General features: G+C 33.1%; 2 long non-coding RNA genes across 7 annotated transcripts; one reads left to right on the forward strand and one right to left on the reverse strand.

Moving 5' to 3' along the window:
* The first annotated feature begins 2670 nt into the window (after positions 1-2670).
* LOC134260022 (uncharacterized) lies at positions 2671-6396 on the forward strand. 6 transcript variants are annotated; one of them, XR_009990450.1, is made up of 6 exons: positions 2671-2904; positions 3022-3136; positions 3724-3795; positions 4179-4304; positions 5360-5465; positions 6260-6396. It is a non-coding gene; the product is annotated as an uncharacterized LOC134260022 (long non-coding RNA). The 6 variants fall into 6 exon arrangements; XR_009990453.1 differs by having other exon boundaries at positions 2671-3136; positions 3724-3799; XR_009990452.1 differs by having other exon boundaries at positions 2671-3136; positions 3724-3799; positions 4182-4304.
* Positions 6232-7954, reverse strand: LOC134260023 (uncharacterized). Its single transcript, XR_009990455.1, has 3 exons — positions 7642-7954; positions 6627-6777; positions 6232-6507 (listed from the first exon to the last, which is right to left on the reverse strand). It is a non-coding gene; the product is annotated as an uncharacterized LOC134260023 (long non-coding RNA).
* Between the last annotated feature and the right edge of the window lie 225 nt (positions 7955-8179).

Here is an 8179-nt window from a genome sequence, read left to right on the forward strand (position 1 = left end):
ATCAGAATTTCAATCAAAAAGCAAGATCTGCATTGCATTTAATGTAATTTCCATGCAATAAGTAGTGTTTTTATGGATTTACAAAATAATTAATACTAACTACAAGTTCCTGAGGGGGAATAAGATATGAAGTATCCCTACACTCTGAGCAATTTTAGCGAGGGTAGAATGCAAAGAACTGGCTTCAGCAGAGATCGTGACCTACATGTATGTGTATTGAACGTCGGCAAGGGAGAGGTCAGAAGAGTATTAATATACACTAAAATAAAACAGAAAGAAGCGTTCTCTTTCAAATGAAACATGCAACGCAGCACTGTTAAGGCCTTCAATGAGAAATCAACGTAAAATAGACGTGCAAAAGGGGGTATTTTTAAAAATTCAATTTATTTTAATTAAGCTGTTTTATTATCACAGAACTTTAATACTTGTGGGAATAGCATAGTATAACCAACTCTGTACTGTATGAAGTTTAGTCCCATCGATGGACAGTCATGTGATGAATGCATAGCTTGTTTACTGAATGTAGGTCATTAATAAATTTCAATATCGCAGGGCATACCGTAGTTAAAATTAAAAATTCAAGCTATTAATTGTTTCTGTATACTTTATAGTTTCTGAAAAGTGCTGCTGCTTTGAATAGAATTCGTGTTTTTACAGTTAAATTTTCAAGTAAATAAGCCAATGTCGAAATATGTTTGACTTTTACCAAATATTTTGTGTACTTATAAAATGACGCCTTCGATTTAAAGAAAGCAGCAGCACGTTCCATGTTAAGGAAAATATCCTTTATCTATATTCAAAAAATGGTTCAGATTTATGCAGCGTATGCCCTTGCGAAAGTGCGATTTTATGAGGCATCTTGATGTAAAATATACGTAACCTGTACATAAATACACGATATAATTATAAAATACATTCTCTTGGTAGTTAATTAATAATTGCACTAAACAAAGATTAAAAAACTTCTATGACGTCACCCATTGTTATTAGTCTACGTATATTTTACCGATTCAACCAGCACTAGTTGGATATTTGAAGATCCAACTGGCCATCAGTTGGATATTCAAAATATCCAACTCTTATCGGTTGGATATTTAAATACCCAACTGAGGTGCAAAAAAACATAAAACAATGAACAAAAGAGATAAAGCAATTTTAAAATGTATTTCCAATGCATATGAAAAATAAAAAAAATTGCTCCAACTTTTCCACATTATTAGAATTAATTTCCAGTGCACACGGAATTACCGTAATTATTTCGCATTTATCACATTTATTGTGTTTCAAATGCTCTTCCAATACTCACAGAAATAACAATTCCTCCGAATTTTGCACACTTTTAGAAATTTTCAAAGCATCACTTTTTGAAACAAACACATTTTCACCTTGAATCTTACACTGCATCACTACTTATTGCTGAAAATTATTTCAGGGTCCGTTATTGGTAGATCCCTTCAGAATATCCGAGATTCATCTCTGTTTCATTCTTTTTCCGGCGTACTTCCCAAAAGAACTTAAATAATTGACAGCCCATCTATCTCTCGACACCATTTTTATTGCAGATCTTAATATGGAATTTTTTACAGCAGGTTCAGCATAAACGGTCAAACTTTTTATCTGTTTAAGCACTATTACAAGTATATTCCGAATGGAACTCCATAAGAATTAAACACTTTTCCTCATCTTTTGATATGTAATGACAAATTCCCAACCTTTTATCAAAATTCTGTAGTTTTCTTCAGCTTTCAGGTCAAAAGTGTTCAAAACACTATCTGAACCTCTCTAATTTACATTGGATTTAAAAATATTCTTCGTCTGATTTCATGACTGTTCAGTACAATGAAAAGGGTTGAAATGAAATCAGCACCATGTGGTTTCATGTTCACTAGTCCATGAATAAAAGGGGCGTTCGGTTAGGTCATTGTTTTGTGTCACGGTTGGATATTTGAATGGGCTACATCCTATTGTATTACAGCAAGTTGGATATTTGAATGGGTAAATGTTTCTTTGGGGTCCAAGGTAGGGAATTTTTTTAAGTAAGATAAATAACTCGATGGTGTTGAATAGTTTAGAGAAAACATCCCCTCCTCGGGCCTTCGGCCCTTGGAGAGAATGTTTTCTCTAAATTATTCAACACCATCTCGTTATTTATCCCTTTCATAAAAAATTGGTATTTATGGACTTTTTAAAACCTGTAAATAATATTCCGTTTAATAATAAAACACATTTTTCATTGTTAAAAATTCCTCAATCTGCCTCTCACAGCACATGAAATACGTCATTTTTACCAATATGACGTCATGTTTACAAGTTCATCTGGACCAGTGCATTGTTTAAAACTAGCTACATGGGATTTAACAAGCAACTTTTTTTAATGCTTTGATAAGTTATATTGTTGTTTATTATGCTAATACAGTTAAAAATTACAAATTATTTCATTTTCAGGTATTATGAGAAATACATAAAAGTCATATTTTTTGTGACGTCACAGTAAACTTTTCCCGTATAAATTAGACCCCGCCCCCTTTTTCAAGCCTTAACAATGCTGCGAATTAAATGAATTGGGGTTAACATAGAGGCGTCTGAGACGCAATAGTTTCGACTGAGCTCCACAATTCACCGTAAATCATTACAAAAGCAAATTTATTTTCGCATTTCACTGTAAATAGGGTCTGTAAGTCTCGTCACGTGACTCGCGAGATTCTACGATAATTTTCACTTCCGGGTACCTGACACAAGGAACTGTGTATTGGGTTAAGCATGTTTCTGGTTTATACAAAGCTTTCGAGGAAAAGTTAAGTAGTTTTACAAAGCAGAAGGATTCTCCGACTTACGATGGATGAATTGCGTGTCATAAAAGCTTGGGTGCGAGTGTCCACCAGGAAAAATTCGATCGAAGTACAGGTAAACAATCAGAGAATGTCAACTGTTTCTTGTTTATTTTGAGAGAAAATGAAGTGTTTTACTTTATACCCGAATGAAATAGATTCATAATCATCTTTCGCCTAAATTTGTTAACAGATTTTTCTCGAATTCGAGGACGATAATGTTATTACCAGCTGTATAATAGAGGAGAAGTTTTGTCAGTGTCCGAAGGATACAAACGTCATATTGTGGCTGCAATACTTTTGCATCGGTAAATATATTTTTTTTAAAATAAAGTTTTACCTGTTGTGTGTCACTGGATCACATATTTTAGATCTATTTCCCAAAGATAAGATGTTCATATAATTATATTTTGCTATTCGAAGTATTTCGCTGCATTCAACATTTAACAAAATTCAAATCACTTCAATACAATGACCATACATGTGTAGAAGTTCGGGCTTTATGGACCGTGGATATCGGCCTGGATAGCTCAGTGGTTAGACACCTGACTAGTAATACAGGGGTCCCGGGTTCGATTCCTGTTCCAGCCACAAGTTTTCTTCGTGCATTTCTCCTTTCCTACAACAATGTACTAAATTTGGTGCCGTGCCATGCCCTGGAACTGACAGGTGAAAGAACTGCCAGGGATGAGCCTGGGTTGGGGTCTAAAGACCTTTTAGGTCTTACGCAAGGAAATATCCAATCAAAATGAACTTAGTCAAATGAAGTTCCATATACATAGTGACCATTTCTTTTTCTTTTTTCATTTTCGGCAAATTTTTTTAGGACTCATGTACTAGGGATATCATATCTTTAGCAGAATTGTGCCACTGAATTAAAGGGAACTCTTTTTAGGTGCGTGTGATGCAACTTCCTGGATGGTGCGTAGACTGTTTGTCAACATCTGAAACCCACGTGTATTTCGGGGTAGGTATGTTTACTCTCAATTTTCTTTCTTAAAAGCTGCTTAAGGGTATTTTTTTCTGATCTCAAATTTTTGTCCAAGCATTAATCTTTATTTTCTATTTCATGAATTATCTGCTGAGAGTCTAGTTAATTAATTAATTTAATTAAAGCTGTATAGTAACATATCGTGAAATTATTTCCTTGTGTGAGACCTAAATTAAGGAGGGAGGAATGTGGCGGTCAGCCGGGTTCGATCGCCGGTGGCCAGATAGCTCAGTTGGTAGAGCACCTGACAGGAGTTTCAGGGGGCTTGGGTTCAAATCCCGGTCTGGTCCACTGCATTTTCTCCTCTTTATTTATTCACCGATCTCATACAATTATATACATCAAAACTTATTTTATAGCAGAAGTACGAGAGAACCAGTCAGTAACACAGATGAAAGATGCTGTTGCTGAAAGATCCAGTCAAGCACATAAGACTAAACTGACTTTGAATGATCAGCCTCCTTAAAAATGCAAATCAAATACAGGTAGGAAATTGATGAAACAGAATAAGTTCTAGGACATATATATATAGAATTTATTTTCATAAGACATAGTATATCAAAATATTACAAAAAGGTCATGGATGTCCAGTAATGCATTACCCTCGCCCACCCCAGGGTATTCTTTTAGACATTTAACCATGATTCATCTATACTGTCATCTTTCCTCACTATTAATTGATTGATTGTTGTATAACTTCCCTCTCAAGAATATTTCACTCGTATGGAGACGCACCCACTTGATGGTGGAGAGATGTAAATTTTGTCCTATACTCGGGGCCATTGTCAATTTAAGCAGTGAGGGATATTTTTCATGCCAGTACCTGTGACATAGTTTAAACGGTCTCATATGAAGTATCCACGTCTCCATGTCCCACAGTGTGCAATGTAATCATCTCAGTATTAAAATGGGATGAAACCCTTGTATACAGTATAAATGAATAATAATATTATATATACATGTATTGAATTTTCTTTTTTATAAAATGACAAATAAACTTGTCAACATTGGCCATCATTAAATATATGTTTGTATCCAGACTATCCAGATTAGTTGGAAGGGTTTTTTTTTTGCCTTACAGTATTGAAAAACATTGATAACTGTCATATTAAAAATCACAGCCTCAGAAATCTGTTGAAGTTTTCAAAAAAAATGAAGTGCTGAAAAAATGATTACTAATGGTAGGGCAGATTTTAATGGGTCAGTCTTAGTACATCAAACAAATCATTTTGTTATTGTTGGCCTTAGTAGGGGCACTCTAGATATGAAAATACAGTGTGTAAAACAAATATTTTTAAATCAAATTTTTTTTATAAAAAGGCCTTAAACATTTTTTGGTATAAAAAGGACAATTTCAGTCTGTTTTTCTTGTAAAAATATTGATAAAATTTAATGAAGAAGGTTAAGATTTGTATTAAATATCCAATAAATAGGTATTTACCAGATTTATAACTCATTACACCTAAATTATCAGTAATGCATACTGGAACAACTGTGCAATAATTCGAATGACATTTTACAGAAGTTTGCTAAATTACAGGTTTTTGTCAGCTTATCTGGAAATCTTAGGACATCACTGATTTGATCAAGAACTTGTCCAGTGTGAAGACCAGCCATGTGCCTCACTTGTCATGACATTATTAAAGGTAAGGCCATTCCAAGTTTTTTCTATGTTTAGCGTCCGCGTGCGCCTTGGTTTTTGACACCCCATATAAGAAAAAACACACAACACCAGGAGTCCAGAAATTGATTAATTTAGTTGAAAATTTTGAATTTTGTCAATTTCTCCAAAAATTTCTGTACAGTAAGTTATATTGGGTGTATTTTAAGCATTTAATCCCTTGATTTTACTTTAGAATAGATATCTATTCTATTAAAGTAGTTTAGTTAGATCAAATCATTTGAAGGGCGTCATTTTTATGACTTTTAGGTCTGTGTTTCATGTTTTGGCTTGTGTGTTTTTTGCGAATAGGTAGGTAGGTTTTTGAAAGATGGGTGGACGCTAAACAGAGAAAAAACTTGGAATGGCCTAAGTAACCCTATCAGCAAAGAATTGACAAGCAAAACCTTCAAAAGATTTTCATTTAAGATACTTATTTAATTGGTAGTTTTAATAACATGTAAGCATAATTTTTAGCGAGGCATTATCAGCTAGGTTTCTGAGATTGCTAAAATTGAATATCACTGAAAATTAAATGTGTTTAAGTTGTAATAATTATGTTAATGAAAATTATATACAAATATTATAAAGTTAGTAATCTTTTAAAAATCGCTTCAATTACTTAATAGAAAATACCAAATTTTAAGGACAAATCACTAAATTTGCATCATGATCTCGCTAAAATTTCCACTTGTACAGTATTTTAATTTCTGTAAAATGTTTTGTTACATTTTATAAAAACAAAAAATATATATCTAAATCAAAATCATTTTATTACAGCACTTTGTGACAGTGGGAAGATTGGATTTAAAACATGACATGGCTCTATATTACTGCATCAGAGACCAATCCAGGTTTACGTATAAAGCGAAGGAAAACAGTCAAGCATCATTTGGAGCTACGTGTACATATGTAACCGCCTAGGCGCCTTTACAATATGTCCTCTTATTTAAGAAATCACAGTGACCAGTTGTACCTATGATGTCGGACGAGATCCTGATAAAAACTTCAGTTGCACTCATCACTACCTGCAAAGAAATGAAAATTTTAAATGACTTGTATCAACACTTTTGTACTACATCTGGCTTATATTTTCAGATCTTGTTAGCCTTTATTTTCCTTCAAACAAAATTTTATAAGTACTAACCTGCAGGTGTAAAATTTACTTGTCTCAGAAGAAAATTCTCTGCCATTTAGCAGTGTCATGAGCAGTTGACTGAGGTCACAATTCCACCGGCAAAGAGTACATTGGGTATTTGTAGCTGAATGGTGCCAAATAAAACACTTTTCACAAGAACCTGGCAAAAATTAAGTGGAAGTGAGCATCTACACAAAAAATGAATATTTTCTCAAATATTAACAGTGATATATTATACCTGTGTACATCCTAAATATATACAATACAAGTAACTATACAATGTCAACTTCCTTAATTTTTTTTCTCAAGTTCATGTATAGTGTATCAAAATAAACATGCAATATTTGTCTTGTTACACTGAAGTATTTTAAAGAAAATGTTATTCGTTGAAACAAGTGTGCAAACACTCTGCACAGTTAGCTATTTTTATGGAGAAGTTACATGTACCTATCAACGTGCATTTTGAATCATGGGGATGTAATGTTAGGCACACCGAAGGAGAAAAGTAATTGTTAACAAATGTTTTTACCAATCAAATTTGATATTTAATGAGAAAGTATGTGCCAAATTAAACTAGTATTATGGTTCATTCAACTTAATTTATTTACCATTGTATGTGAGCTTTCGTGAATTCGATAAATAAATGAACTAGTAGGTTTGATAATGAAGAAAGAAAAAAGTGCAGCCCAAAATTTACCCAATACAAAAGAAAATAAATTCCATCATTAACTACTTGGAAGTTGTCACACTCTTCATGAGTACAAGAATTATGAGATATACTATACATAATGTAAACATATTACATTAAGCCATATATTTTATTTAGCGGAAAACATAGTCTGCCTATCCAAGTATATCACTAAATGTCTTGTATATGAATTTAATAACTAGCACATTCAGATTGCGCTAAATCAAATCTAATAGTATGATAACTTGTTGAAAATTGAATTTCCACCAAATATTGTACACGCCAAATGTAATACATTTACAGTATGTATGCCTCATGAACAGAACAGATCTATACCGGTATATGGATGACACATTCAGTCGAAGTGTTGTCCCTTTTTCCGTATCTGCTGGATCCCTGTAAAATATGATGACAAATGTAGATAAAATATTCTATCGTTGAAGGATGAATGTCCTATTGACCCAGTTATTGCCTTTTTGGAGACAACGTTAGATTGATCTATCTGACAAATGCCTTCATTAAAAATATTCCTTTTTCTAATTCCTATTTTAAGAAAGAAAAAAAAGTCTGTCTCATAATTGTAAGAGTATTCTGGAAGGGAGTCATAAGGCTATACAAGTTATATTGAAATTGAATATATATAGTGTATACATCCCTGTTTACATGAAAAGTTATTTATATTTGACATTTTTATTTCTGGATAGAGTACATAACAAGTAAATCTATTTCATTTCTACTGTAATTCAAGTATAATACATAGGCTTTAGCCCCCCTTTTTATTGCAAATATATACATAATATAGGCATTGAAAATTGGTGTTTATCCTTATTTTGTTGGTTAAGCCCCCCCCCCATTCCATGTACCCGTCCCGTGT

Source organism: Saccostrea cucullata, unplaced genomic scaffold (assembly GCF_032062105.1).
Source record: "Saccostrea cucullata isolate Sc308-1 unplaced genomic scaffold, CSIRO_AGI_Scuc_v1 ctg2677, whole genome shotgun sequence".
Classification (NCBI taxonomy): domain Eukaryota; kingdom Metazoa; phylum Mollusca; class Bivalvia; order Ostreida; family Ostreidae; genus Saccostrea; species Saccostrea cuccullata.